The sequence below is a fragment of the Lepisosteus platostomus genome, chromosome 20 (assembly GCF_059453375.1).
Source record: "Lepisosteus platostomus isolate fLepPlt1 chromosome 20, fLepPlt1.hap1, whole genome shotgun sequence".
Classification (NCBI taxonomy): Eukaryota; Metazoa; Chordata; class Actinopteri; order Semionotiformes; family Lepisosteidae; genus Lepisosteus; species Lepisosteus platostomus.
The window spans coordinates 8364305-8377645 of record NC_142630.1 but is presented as its reverse complement, the minus strand read 5'-3'; the positions used below and the strand labels follow the sequence as shown (position 1 = coordinate 8377645).

General features: G+C 37.3%; 1 protein-coding gene across 2 annotated transcripts in view; it reads right to left on the bottom strand.

The window, feature by feature from the left end:
* ankrd11 (ankyrin repeat domain 11) overlaps positions 1 to 13341 on the bottom strand; it is a 111786-nt gene that overhangs the window by 97093 nt on the left and 1352 nt on the right. The gene's annotated exons all lie outside the window — the stretch shown is intronic.

Here is a 13341-nt window from a genome sequence, read left to right as displayed (position 1 = left end):
ACCCCAGCTTTGTGTCTGTGAAGAGAGCCTTCTGATAAAGCCACTGTTAGTACACTTGCTTCACAAGGGACATAAAGGCATCTTGATTCAGGAGAGGAGCTCTAGTCAATACTGTGGTAAATGATTCCTAAGGCAGGTTCTCCAAATACAATGTAGAGGGGGGAAGGGTGCACCTTCAAAATGATAAATGAGCTATTTTTAAGGATGAAATCACATAGGGAACACATTGTCATGTGAGACAAGGCTTCTGGGTTTTTGTTTTTACAAACCTGCTGTTGAAAGGCAAAAAAAGGCACTTCTACAGCAAAGACTAATTTAAAAGGCAGAAAATCTTAAATGTCAGACTGGCAGCAAGAACATTCAGCGAGCCAGACAGGCCAGCTGAAGGCAGCTGTTTGCGGATCCCTGGGTGAAATCCTCTGGAGGGAGGGGATGGTGTTGGGGGGGGTTGGGTAGGTTAGCTGAGCAAGTGGTGCCCCTCCCCCTGAGCAGAGGTGGATTGTGGGTCACTGAATGCGTTTTTCAAGCTCTTCAAGCTTCACAGTTCAAGATGACAACCCTATCTTCCAGTTCACAGTGAGCTGCATTTCAAACTAGGAATAGTATTTTAGATCACTCATTATACAACCCAATTAGAAAGAAAAAAATACTCTCCGTTTAACCCCTACCAATCACTTTACAGCAGCTAATACTGTAGATTTACATGTGTGGCAAAGCAAGGAATCCACTTTTTCAATGAATATTAGATTGGTACAATGTATACAAATAGACTAAAAAATTCATTGTTAATCAAAATCAGGTGAATAAAACATTACATTTTTTCAAACATTTTTAATACAATCCTTCATGTAGTATAATGCTCCAAAATAGGGATGACACAAGCATATACTTCTGTTCAATAGTTACTCACAATAGTAGTTTTTCCACGAAATTTTATCTTAAATTTCACCATAGAAAATCAGCTTTATTCTAAAAAACCAGAATGCATGTTTTTAGAAAACTAATTACAAGTGATATGAATGTAAAAATACATTACCATTAAGCTTAATTTAACAAGTTTAATTTTAAAACCACACCAGCAAATACACAGAAATTGATTGAGTAATAGCCTTTTACCTATCTATGGTGGCCGCTGATATGGACACCTACACAAAATGATTTCAATAAAGTAAATGCTAGAAGTGAAAGCTTAGGAAGGCTTGCAATTTAACTCTTGCCATTGCATGTGTTCACAGGCGGTCAGTGGCAGGACCTTTTACAAATCCTATCTTATCAGACCAGAAGAACAAGATAACATAAGAAAACTGGCCTGGAAAAAAAAACAGAAATAAAAGTAAACACAATGTGTAGTACTAATATGACTGGAAAACTGAGAAAAATGAAAGGAAAATAAATCAAGGTCAGGACAGGAGGGAGAGAATGAGAATCCCCTGAGATGTCAGAGCACCCCTGAGACTTGAACACAGATGTTCCTAAAAAAACTTTCATAAAGGCACAACTTGCACACTTTCCTTCTTCTGCTCTACATTATGCTTAAGGTAGCTGTTCCTTCCAACAGTAAGTCTTTATTTCATTTTCATTGCAACTCTCAAACAAATGCAAATCTGTATCTTTGTTTTCTATTCTTAGGTTGAGTGGATATGTTGACTTCATCAATCTCTTTCAGAACTTTGAATATCTCCCAAAACCTCCTGAGCTCATCTTAGTCCCAGGCTAAAAAGATTCAATCTTTTTGATCTACCCTTGAAAGACACCAGCCAGTCCAGAAATTATTCTGCTCATTTCTCCAAGAGCTTTAATACCATTCACACTTACAGGGCTGGACACAGCATACACAACCATACAACGCTAATGTGTAACACTTCCTTCCTGAATCCCTTAATTTAATTCAAAGCACAAATAGCTTGTCAATGTTTCAATAATATTTGCATACTGTTCCCAAATTAACACACACATACTAAATTCAACACACTTCGTAAAAAAAAAACAGTCACTGAATCATAAAACGGAGCAAATCCTTCATGCTTGGCCCACATACATCACTTACCCTTGTTCTCAGTCAGAGTTCATTTTTCTGTAAGATAATCTCCACATCATTTCTATTCAGAGACCACTCCAAAAATCTGCCATCTCTGATCAAGTTTATCATTTGCAAACAAGACAGAGAAGACTGCACCATCAACAGCAGGCCCTTCTTAGCTCTGACTCTCTTGCTAGTTCAGATGTCTGAATGTTATTTCTAATCACCTCACGAGGCCACAGCTGGCCTTCACAACCTGAGCTGATGCATTCTCATTTTCTCCTTCATTGAAAACCTGTCTATCCAGGAGAAGTGCATATGCATGAATTAAGGACGGTGAGAAATTACTGCCAATGGAAACGACCGCAAATTAGTGTGAAGTACTGTTGCAGCAGCAGCACGCATTACTGTTAGAGCACTGCCACGAAGAGCGCATTATTTATGAAGGGAAGGCTTTTTTTTCTGTTTGAAAAGCCTACCGAATATTAAGGAAGGTAATTCATGCAGTAGATCGCCTGCAATATCTCAGGCTGAAACATCTCAACAAAAGAGCTGCAGACAGAGCATCAGCTGCCACATTTCACTGCCTCTCTCTGCTGGCGTGGTAGCAGAGACAGATTCTTCTTACAGAAATATCTACTGCAGTACCAGTTATAATGCATAGATAAAGCCACTCAGGATGTCTGGACAGCACTACGCAAATGCCTCATTGCACTGAAATTTAACTCTCTGAAGAATTCAAAAAGGACTGTTTGCACAATGCATCAAAACGAGGATGTGGTCACATCTTGTTTTCTTAAATATTTCCATCACTTAATTTTTTGACTAGATTGTTCTGTAAGACAACAGCCCACGCTGATCAGGTTTTTAGAATTCTAAAGTCTTAATTTCTCAGGGAAAGCTGTTTTTAATGTGCAAAGGTATGCATCTTGACAATGTAGTCCTTCTAAAATCCAAGAATACATTATTACTCTGTATTCTCTATTATCTGTTCCTGTATACACATTAAGATGCTGTTGTAGTCTTCCTGTCATGTGAAACAGCTTTCTTTTACAACAGAGCACCACTGCCTGAACACTTATTACTTGTAACAAGAGATCAGCTGCTAAATAATAAACAATCCTAATAATAAGTCAATCAACATTTTCGGACAACTGCTAAGAAGACAACACCAAATCAGTAACAATAGCTAATCAACTTAAGCAAATATGCAGTGACTATCCACTGAAAGCTCTTTGAAACAGATTTATGCAAGAGTCAAGGTTTAGATCATGTCTGCACCATAATTAAAAGTCTGTATTCTGGTATAGTTAGAAAACTAGTCAAGTTTGCAGATGATCCCAAATTAGGAGGGTTTGCAACTACTGCAGCAAGCAAAGTAGCAAATTAAGTTTAAAAATATTTAAATAAAATTCAAGACAACACCTGTCAGATGTTTAATGTCAAAAACGTACGGTAGAAAAGCACATGATATTGCATGCAACAAGCAATAAACTATAAATTCATAATGGGAAGTATATTACACTTAAATTGAAGAGGCTACTTATGAAAGAGACTAAGGTGTTTATGTTGACATTTAAATATTATAGACAATGTGAGTAAGTAATTAAAAAGGAAAACAAAATATTAAGATATATAGTTAATAGTGCAGAATTTCAATTAAGTTATGTTAAAATTGTATAATGCACTAGTGAGGACTTAGAATATTATGTATTATTTTGGTCACCACAGAAAGATATTACAGTTCTGGAATTCAGCCTGAAGGGAGCAACCTTATAGAGATACAATCTAGTGCTTAAGGTAATGTCCTATAGTGACAGGGTGAAGGAACTGAACCTTTCTAGCCATGAACAGAAGATTGTAAGGTGACCCGATACAAATATTCAAAATCCTCAAAAGTCTCTGACAAAGTGAACAGTACCCTGGCTTCTTTCAAGAAACAGCTGAATGAAACCCTTTAAACAATTAGCTACCAACTACCAAATGAGCTACATAGGGCTGAATGAGCTCTTGTTTGTAACCTTTATATTCTTGTGCATTTTATGAAGACTCTTTATAAACTGCTTTAATTTCTTGAGCATATAATGTATTACTCAGTCAAGAAACCTTTGAGGTTCATTTTCACTGCCAATCAAGCTTCACCCAGAAACAAAACGGTCCGCAACAGAAAGGGTGGAGCTTTGAACACAATGGTTAATGCTGCACCATCTTAAATGAAAGAACATTATACATATATTTACCATGGAACATACTGAACTCTCAGCTACACCACCCAATATTTCCTGTGCACAAAGCTTCCTGAATAACCATTGCACTATAGAAGTAGATCATGCTAAATTTATCACCTACAGATTTTCTGTCATACACACCTTGGGACAACCTTGTTTCGAAAAGCAATACACAGAAAAGAACTAGGAGAGCTGCCGATCCCCACTGTAAAATGATTTTCTGATGACTTTCAATACAGTCTGATTTAGTATTGATGGTCAAAGCAGTCTTCCCTTGAATTACTACTTGTGCGTGCAAGTGTTTCTCATGTTTGGTCATAGTATTTCGTCTCAAACTCACAATATGCATAATGTAAAAAGCTAGCAGATGTTTAAGTATACTGTCTAAATCATTTACACCACTACAAATTACGTGGTCAATGTGAAACTGATACGAGAACAGGTGATGGTACCATGCACAAAAGCCCAAAGGCCTACATTTGAAATACTGAACACTGAAGGCACATCTCCCTAAATCCCCCCCAACCATAGACACATCCACTCTGCCATTATAAGTCTATTCACAAATATTGATTTGATTTAAAAAAACAGGCTGCTTATAAACCAAAACAAGAAAATGAAAGATTGGAAGTTAACCAAACATAAAAAGGAAATATTTTTGCAGACGGAAACCACTGCCATCTAAGGGATTTTCAAAATGGTTTGAACAAATACCTTTAACGTTACACTTTAAACTGCTGCTTCCGTTTGAAGCCTAAGATGCACGTGATGCAGCTCCCATTATTGAATGAACACTCACCAGCTGCTCAAAATATAAATTAGAAAAAAACATTCTCTGGATTATAGTACCTAATAAACCCAACAAAAAAATGTTTAGCCTATTTTAGCTATTTCAGTCATACACAATCCTTCACAAATTTGGTGCAACTAATTTGTGACTTTTTCGCAATGCTTCTAATTAATACTAGAAGTTCACAAATCAGGAAATATGTCCTCACTATAGTACATCACTATATACATTTTAGCAATACTGAAAATTAAAATTTAAAGGAGAAAAATTCTTAAAATGTCAAGACCAATGCCGATACCTGATAGTCAACTAGGGTGGTGAATTCTGGAATGGCCACAAACAGGAAAAATAAGTTTGGATACATGGTCTTTTGGTGGGGTAACCAAAGTGTCCTGTTGCACGTGTGTAGAAAACATCACATGGGAAACGCCTGGCAAAGCTTAATGAACATAAAAACAGACTGTCTGAGAGTGGATGAGCAAGAGCTCTGTGTTTCACGGTCATCAATTCCTGCCAGGATAAGGTGACTGTGCACTTTGAGGAAAACTCAGATTGAACAGTAAAACACTACTTGTTTATAATTGTGATGTGCCATAGTCCACGGACATGCGTGTGAGGCTGAGGCAGGGGGAGGGGGTCAGCGACAGCGATGTACAGTTTTTTTATATATTTATGTAAGTGAGTCATGGGATGAACAGGACAAAAACACTTGAAATGAAGTTTACTCAATCTGAAAATGTACATTTGTGCCTCCAAAATCAACAACACTGGAGAGGGAAAAGAAAGAAATACCAGAAAATTTTTATTCAAATACTTTTAAATGCTCCTTAAGCATACGACAACCACTGAACATAAGTAGCATACTGTTCCCCTCTTAAGTTGAGGTAAAAAGCATAACATTTTAAATTTTCAAGTATAAATTCAGCAATACTTTTCTGGGATATGACCTCTAAACGATTACGAACGTGAAATATGCTACTGACCACACACACAGACACCATGGTAGCCACTACCTTTATGTCAGCAAACCAAGGAAATTTGCTGACGCTTTCTTAGTGAAAATCTCTAAAATAACCTTTAAATCTTTCATATCAATGGGCAACTTATGATACAAAATGACCAAGGGTTTTCAGATTTTAAAAACATACAAGCTTGAAACAAATTCTTATACGTCTTATTACTCTTACAAGGACAATAGGCCATGCCTACCCTACAACTTGAGGTGATACATGTGTAAATATTCAGCAATCAAAGCCAAAGGGAAAAGTACTGACATTCTATACATATTCCTGCTGTGAACAAAAAATAAAACCTTGTGGCTGATCTTGAGCAGTACATGAATAACTTCAAAACTACTGCATACAAACACACATCTGAGCAGAACACAAGTTGTTCACAAGTTTCAACCTTGACGATTACACTCCATCAGCTGACAGCAGCGTGAGAAAGTAGGTCAATAAGAGGCGGAATGTGTTCATGTAAAAAAAAATTAAAAATCACACACAGTTTCTGTAACCTATCTGACCTGATCATTTTCTCCCCCTTTTAACCTCCGAGACAGATCACTGGCAAAGAAAGTAAAATCAATGATGGCACCTTAATTTCCATTTTGCCGTTTTATTTTCTCTGTTCAGCTGAACATAAAGATATCAGACTAGCAACAGGCATGACAACCACGAGGCAAACACTGCAACACATAAATATGTATTGTATGAAACGATAATTTTTAATTTCTTGATAAACTAGCCACTTGCTGTACTAACCAAGACATACATGTTGACATGCTTGTTTTTTTAAATAGTAGAACTAAATGTTCAAAACAAGCAATGCTAGAACAAGTTGGTAACCTAAACATGCAATTAACTTAAGCAAATGTTCGCAAATTATTTCTCTTGGTGGTTTTAGGTCGATATTGGAAAGGTTATATACAGTGTTCCATTGAGCTGGGTCCTCTCCTATTCAGTATTTGTATCCCTTTGGTCAAATGATAAAACTACATGGTCTGAATCATTACTTCTAGATAGATAATGCTCAAAACGATGCTCACACAAAAACAGATGCACAGTGAGCCGTTTTAATACAAAAGCTTAAGTGACACAAAGGTTTTTGCCTCTTAATTGCAATAAGCTTGAGGTCACGTCATTGGGTTCCATCAGTGAGTTATGGAAAACCAAAGCTGTTACCCTGTCAACTGAAGGCATTACGTGCAAGATTTGATTCAAAATGATGAATTTGGGCACAACGTTCGATCCTGCACTGACTTTGGAACCTTGTGTAGAAGACTTTTTTCAAGGATTGATATGGATTGATAAGTAAGGCAAATTCAACTTGCAGGAATCCAAAACTAAATTTACAGTTAAATCTGTTTAATATTCAGCTCAAGTGATCACATCCCTCCTGTCTTGGAGTCCTTGCTCTAGTTACCTGTCACATTTCACTCACATTTTAAAATCATTCTGCTAACATTCAGGCTCTACATGTCTTGACTCTCCAGTAACTAACCAATATGCTATATCCATATAATAACATGGCCTTTTGGTGCTGTGTCCCAAAGCTCTGGAAGACTACTGCGAAAGAAATCAGGGAATTCCGTTTGATTTAATCAGCCATATTGGGTACATTCAAGTCTAGTATAAAAGTTCACGTTTTCAGAAGAGGTTCTTGTGATGGGTTAATTTTGTGAATCAAACATGCTAAAAAGAACTGTTAAAGAACATTCTTACGACCTAAAAAACTCAAATTGTGCTTTGGAAAAATGTTGACAAAGTTCATTGCTCCAGAAAACTGGCACATGTTAGTAAATGGGTGTTAATGAAAATTCTCATTACAGACTACTTTGCACAGGTTTGTATAAGTCACTGAGTAGCTAAACATGATCACAAGATTCAATTTACACACACACACATAAAGCTGTTGTACATTCTGAGGAAAGGGCTGCCTTTGCTGTAGACAAAATCATGATCTGTTGGTAACTGACATATCATAGCATTTGACGAATTTGAATTTTATGATTTTTGGTCTGGTTAATTTTTTTTCTTTTCCAGGGCATGCAGCAGATTTTCTGTAAATAACTTGATTCGATTGGCGCTATGGAAAATGAACCAATTTTTAAGCTGTCCGCTGTTACTCATTAACAATTTGGACTCCTCCCCTCTGTTTTCTGCTCCTCATCTACCCATTTCCTCTTTTTGGTAGACTGTCTGACCCATGTGAAATACCTCCCAATTTTTCCCCAAAACAGTATTCGAAAGTGCTTCTGTTTTACCATGAAATGCTCATTTTCCCCAACAGATACAGGCCAAGCCACTAGTCTTTGACATTGACCATTGAAGCTCTGCAGAATAGCAGCCACAATGCACACCCTGAACACAGTTTGCCAGAATTCGACAGGTGCTAGTTTTATGCCCTGATGTTGCACTACTGATGGAACGTTTACTGAACGTATTAAGTTAAACATCTGTATTGCAGTATTCAGCATGTTTAACAGATCACGCCCCTCCGTAATGCTAAAACAACCCCTCGTGTGCAAAATAAACTTACATTTATCAAACCTAAAAAAACACCTTTTCAAATTTATCAGATTAGAGCTTTAGTCACAGTATGTATTGATTTAGCAGGTTCATTTACAGCCTGTGCTAGCCCATGTTTAAAAAATATCATTTTTATACTAAAGAAAACTTAGAAAAGCTGTAATGCCAACGTGTCACCAAAACACTAAGGAGAACATGACAGCTTAAAGCATGGAAACACTGAAGTCTGCCAAAAGCTTTAGATTGACTTTGCCCCCTGAGTTAAACATGCCACATGTTGCAGTACTTGGATGATGAACAACTGAACACATCCTTCAGGACTTTGTAATAACATTTTTCAATTTTCCAAGTTTTTTTCAACAGTGAATTTTCTTGGAATAAGATTTTTCAGACCAAAAATACTGAATGCAAGAGCCATCCTCCACATCTGTTTAAACTGGAGAGACAGTTGAGCTTTGAAGTGCATAGATTCATTTTTCCTAATACAGACCGACTAAGATTGGTACTCCACAAAAAAGCCACAAAGGTTTAAAAAAAAAAAAGAAAAGTCGACTAGTGTAGTTATTGTTTAACAAATCAAGCATCTCCTGCACCTAAAAGGGTGTTTTTGTATACCATAATGAATGTAAAGTCATTAAAGCAAAGGCTGAGATACACTGAGAACTACAATAAAGCATGCACTAGTTTGTCATTCTTCATGGTACGCATAAGCACTACAAAAAAAAAGTGTTAGACAAGTGTTAAAAGTGCTTCACAATCGTAAGGTATGCCTTTGAGTCATGAAAAGTGCTCCCCACCCCCTTCCTGCCTCTGAATTTCAATGTAAATAGAGCTGATTCAATGGACCCAGCTGCCCCATCAATAGGACACTGCTGTTAAGTTTCCAAAGGATTGTGATTCAGCCAAGGAGTCCCTGCCCCCACCTCATCCAAACAAGGAAGAAGGAAAAGATAAACCCAACCAACGTCAAAAAGATGAAAACGTCCTAACAGCCGCACTCTAAAATAATCCCCCCCATGTAATTCTGTTTCCAAATTACAATTTAAGAAAAAAAAAAAACAGCTTTGGTGTCAATTGCTTGGTCCTCAGCCAATGCATTCAGATGTTTCAGCAAGATCGGAAAAATACAGTTTCCCTGTTTGAAGTCTCTACAGAACCAATTTAAACACGGAATAACCATGAATAATTTCAGGTTGTGAGGGAGCAAAGAGCTGACTGATTATATTTAAAATGCATTTACCATGAACACAGGCCACAAGAAGTGAAAAAAAAGCGTACTGCACTGCATTACACTTCTACACTGCTTGTGGTCTAAGTATTATGAAAACTATTGCTTCTTTATGGAATAAGTCTACCATGAGCGTAAATCTCATTTTCTGTCAACATTGTACCAGGATGTGAAAACACAGTCTATTTGCCCTTTTCAAAAGGATTATCACAGCTACTGAAATAGAGAGGAGCCCAGTTGGGATCCTGACTAGCTCTGGATAGACTCAGCAAAATTTGTGGATAATAAGTCACAAAATCCTTGACAGCCAATCAAAACACCAACTGTTGTCACCAGCTTTTCAATTCTCTGTGATCCTTCCCTCAGAGGAACTCTCCCATTCGGCTCTTACTAGCTCTTTCATTTCCATGTAGCCCCAGATGTGCTTCTCATGGCTATTTTGTCCACATCAGTCTTACAAATGGTTCAAAACAAATATGCAGCTTTTAATATTTTAGATTTTAAACAGAAATGTCAAATAGAAGACTTTAATAAGACTAAGAAATTATAAACATACTTCCTCCCAGTACACTTAAAAAGTGTGAATGTTTACCATTAAAATACTACACATTTGTGCCATTAACTTAATTTATTATTAATTTGAGACTCCAAAATAACCAAGCACAGACTATTACTGAGGAGCAACCACCATCTGCTGCCAAAATAAGATCAGTAACACTCTAAATAGTAGGAGAAAAACATGGAGGGACACCCACTCCAATAACACAAGGGCTTATGAAATTACCAGTGTACCCATCTTTAAAGAGTACAGAGCACCACAGTCATGAAGTATTCATTTCACTGGAACATCAGGTGTAAATCTAAAATGACAGAAAATATATTACTGGGTTCAGTGAACTGGAAACTCTAATCTGTGCCTTCATTAATATGGTGGGGCCCAAGATTAGTGGGAGTTGAGTATAAGAGTGGGTAGTAATTTCCAAAATCAAAACAACTGAATTCCAAATAAGAACAGCAGAGATTTCTCTACTAAATAAAAAATAGGAAGCCTTATATTAAGGATGTCACACACATTATATAAGATAATGGCTCAGATAAGCTCTACAGAAAAGACAGGATATTGCAAGTGGAACACTGCCAATGCATTGTTCTATGCTCATTATTCGGCAGTTCACACATGGGTGCTGCTTACTGCACTCCTCAGTTCTCACTTATTGACCTCAGTATAGTGCAACAACAAAAGGATGTGGTTGTAGCATCTGAGAAAACATCCTATTTCAAATCTTATTCAGCCAAAAAAGCAAGCAGCCAGATGTTCAGTATGCTCTAGAGCCAGTGCAGATATATTTAAACACCTTCTTCAAAACAGAGTAAAGCATTGGTCCGCCAAGGGCAATTGAGTGAATAATTGTTACATTAAGAAGCAGCACCAAAGGCAGAGTGAAGCTCCAGTGTAATACTGCAGTGATGTGATTCTCTTGAAGGATCCTTATGATTCTCAGTATGTGCCTAAGCTCCCAAACACTGGATACATTTGCCCATTGCAGCAGCCCGTGATCAGGGAAGAGTGGAAGTATCACGATCGTTTTCTAGGATAACGCGGCTTTGTCTGTGTATTGTAATGCCACAAGATTTTGGCCTGCAACAACTGAACACGGATCACCCCATGAACTGGTCTTTATTTTTCAGAACCAGCTGAACACAGAGCACGCAGGAAGACCTGAAACAACGGCTGCAACAGGAAACGAGCCTCCGTAAGCCCAGCTCCAATCATAAGGCTGCTGACCTTCTGAACTTTGCAGCAGATCGTTTCCTGCCTCTCAATGCACTTTAGAATTTAATGCTAAAGGAAGCTACATTACACCTCTACAGATCCCAACTACCAGAAGCTACAATACAACAGAACAGCTCTGGGTCCTCTTGGCCCCACTACCATAAAATTCCAAATGACTGGTAAAAAGAAAAGGAGACAATAACAAGCAAAACACCAGCAAACCACCAACCCTGTAAATTCCTTCGCAAAAATGGATCTGTAAAGCATGAGCATCACCTTACTAGAAAATTTCCACCACTTTAAAATATACTTTCCTTAGTAGTGCGACAGCACTACCTACATTCCAAACATCAGATGCATTATATGAACACATGACTTGAAAGAGTCACCCGCTAGATTTCTTTTTATATATGGGAATTCCTTCAAAACAGTCTAAATTTAAATTTGTAACAATTCAATTTGCAAAAAAAAAACAGAATTGCTGCAGCATCTTTGCAGCATTTTTTATTATTTAACAAAGTATTTGGAAATCATTAGCTCCAAATACACGATTTTTTTCATGAGCTGGTAAAAGCAAAAATTAAGTATTTGGAGAAAAAAAAATATTTGAGCACAGCAAAAGAGGTTTTCAGGAAAAATGCTCAAGATCTGTCACAGTGCCTGCCATCTCCAAAACACCTTGTTTTTCTCAAGTCTAAATATGCACTCAGAGCTTCAACTGTTAGGAAGACATTGCATAACAAACTGCACAAAGAGCAGGAGAACGATTACAATTTCCTATTTCTCATGTAGACGAGGCGCAATCTGAACACACACCAATGCTATTGCAAACTCTTCAACCTCTCTTTCAGCACCTAAATACTCTACCACATGTACAATGCAGTATTTTTCTGCATTTAGCAGGTTTCACTGCACTGAAGATTGTACAGGTTTTGGGGAGGGGGGGCCTTTGTTTACATACATTGTTTTGTATTTTTCTCAGCTCTTTAGTAAAAATAAAATCAAACAAGATAAGTTATTTTATTTTCTACGCTAACCTTTTTAAGAATTATTGTGGAAAAGAGAATGATGCAACACCAGACATTTTCTTCTCCACGGGATGCAATGGCCTTCACCCCTCGGAATTCCCTATAGATGCAGGCAGGTCTAAAACAAGACACCAGACAGTTTCCTCTCTCTTTTCCATTCTGGGCTAGTGGTTATTAAATTATACATTTTATGGCATCACCGCATGGCTGGCTTAGCAGGGAGCTATGTGGAATTCCTTTACCCACAGATTAAGGTTCTGTTCAAATGAACAGTAAAAAAAAAAACGTAATGCAGTTTTTGTTTTTAAAGTCAGGTGAAGGAAATGTCAATTTCACATGAAACTATTTCCCCCTTCAGTGCAACAAGGGGCACACAGGTTATAAAGAAGTTGGTCAATTAAGTAAGGTCCCAAAGCAAACTTAACATCTTAGAATAAAGACATATAAGGAAATAAATAGGGCAACTGTATGTGAATATTTCCCATTTTTTAAAATACTTTATCATGGCAAGGCTCCATGTAACCACGGTTTATTCCCTGACAAATTCAAAACCTCGCTCAAAGATTATCAAGGAGTAGTACAGCAACCACAAATTATCAACTTAATCTGCAGACCAAAATCTTCTTGAAGGCAATTAATTTCGCAAAAATGCAATTAAAAATGTAAACATAAAACGCCGTAAGATGGCTATGAATGCTTTGTTTTTTTCCCCAATAAACAACCTTAAGTCAACACGACAAAAT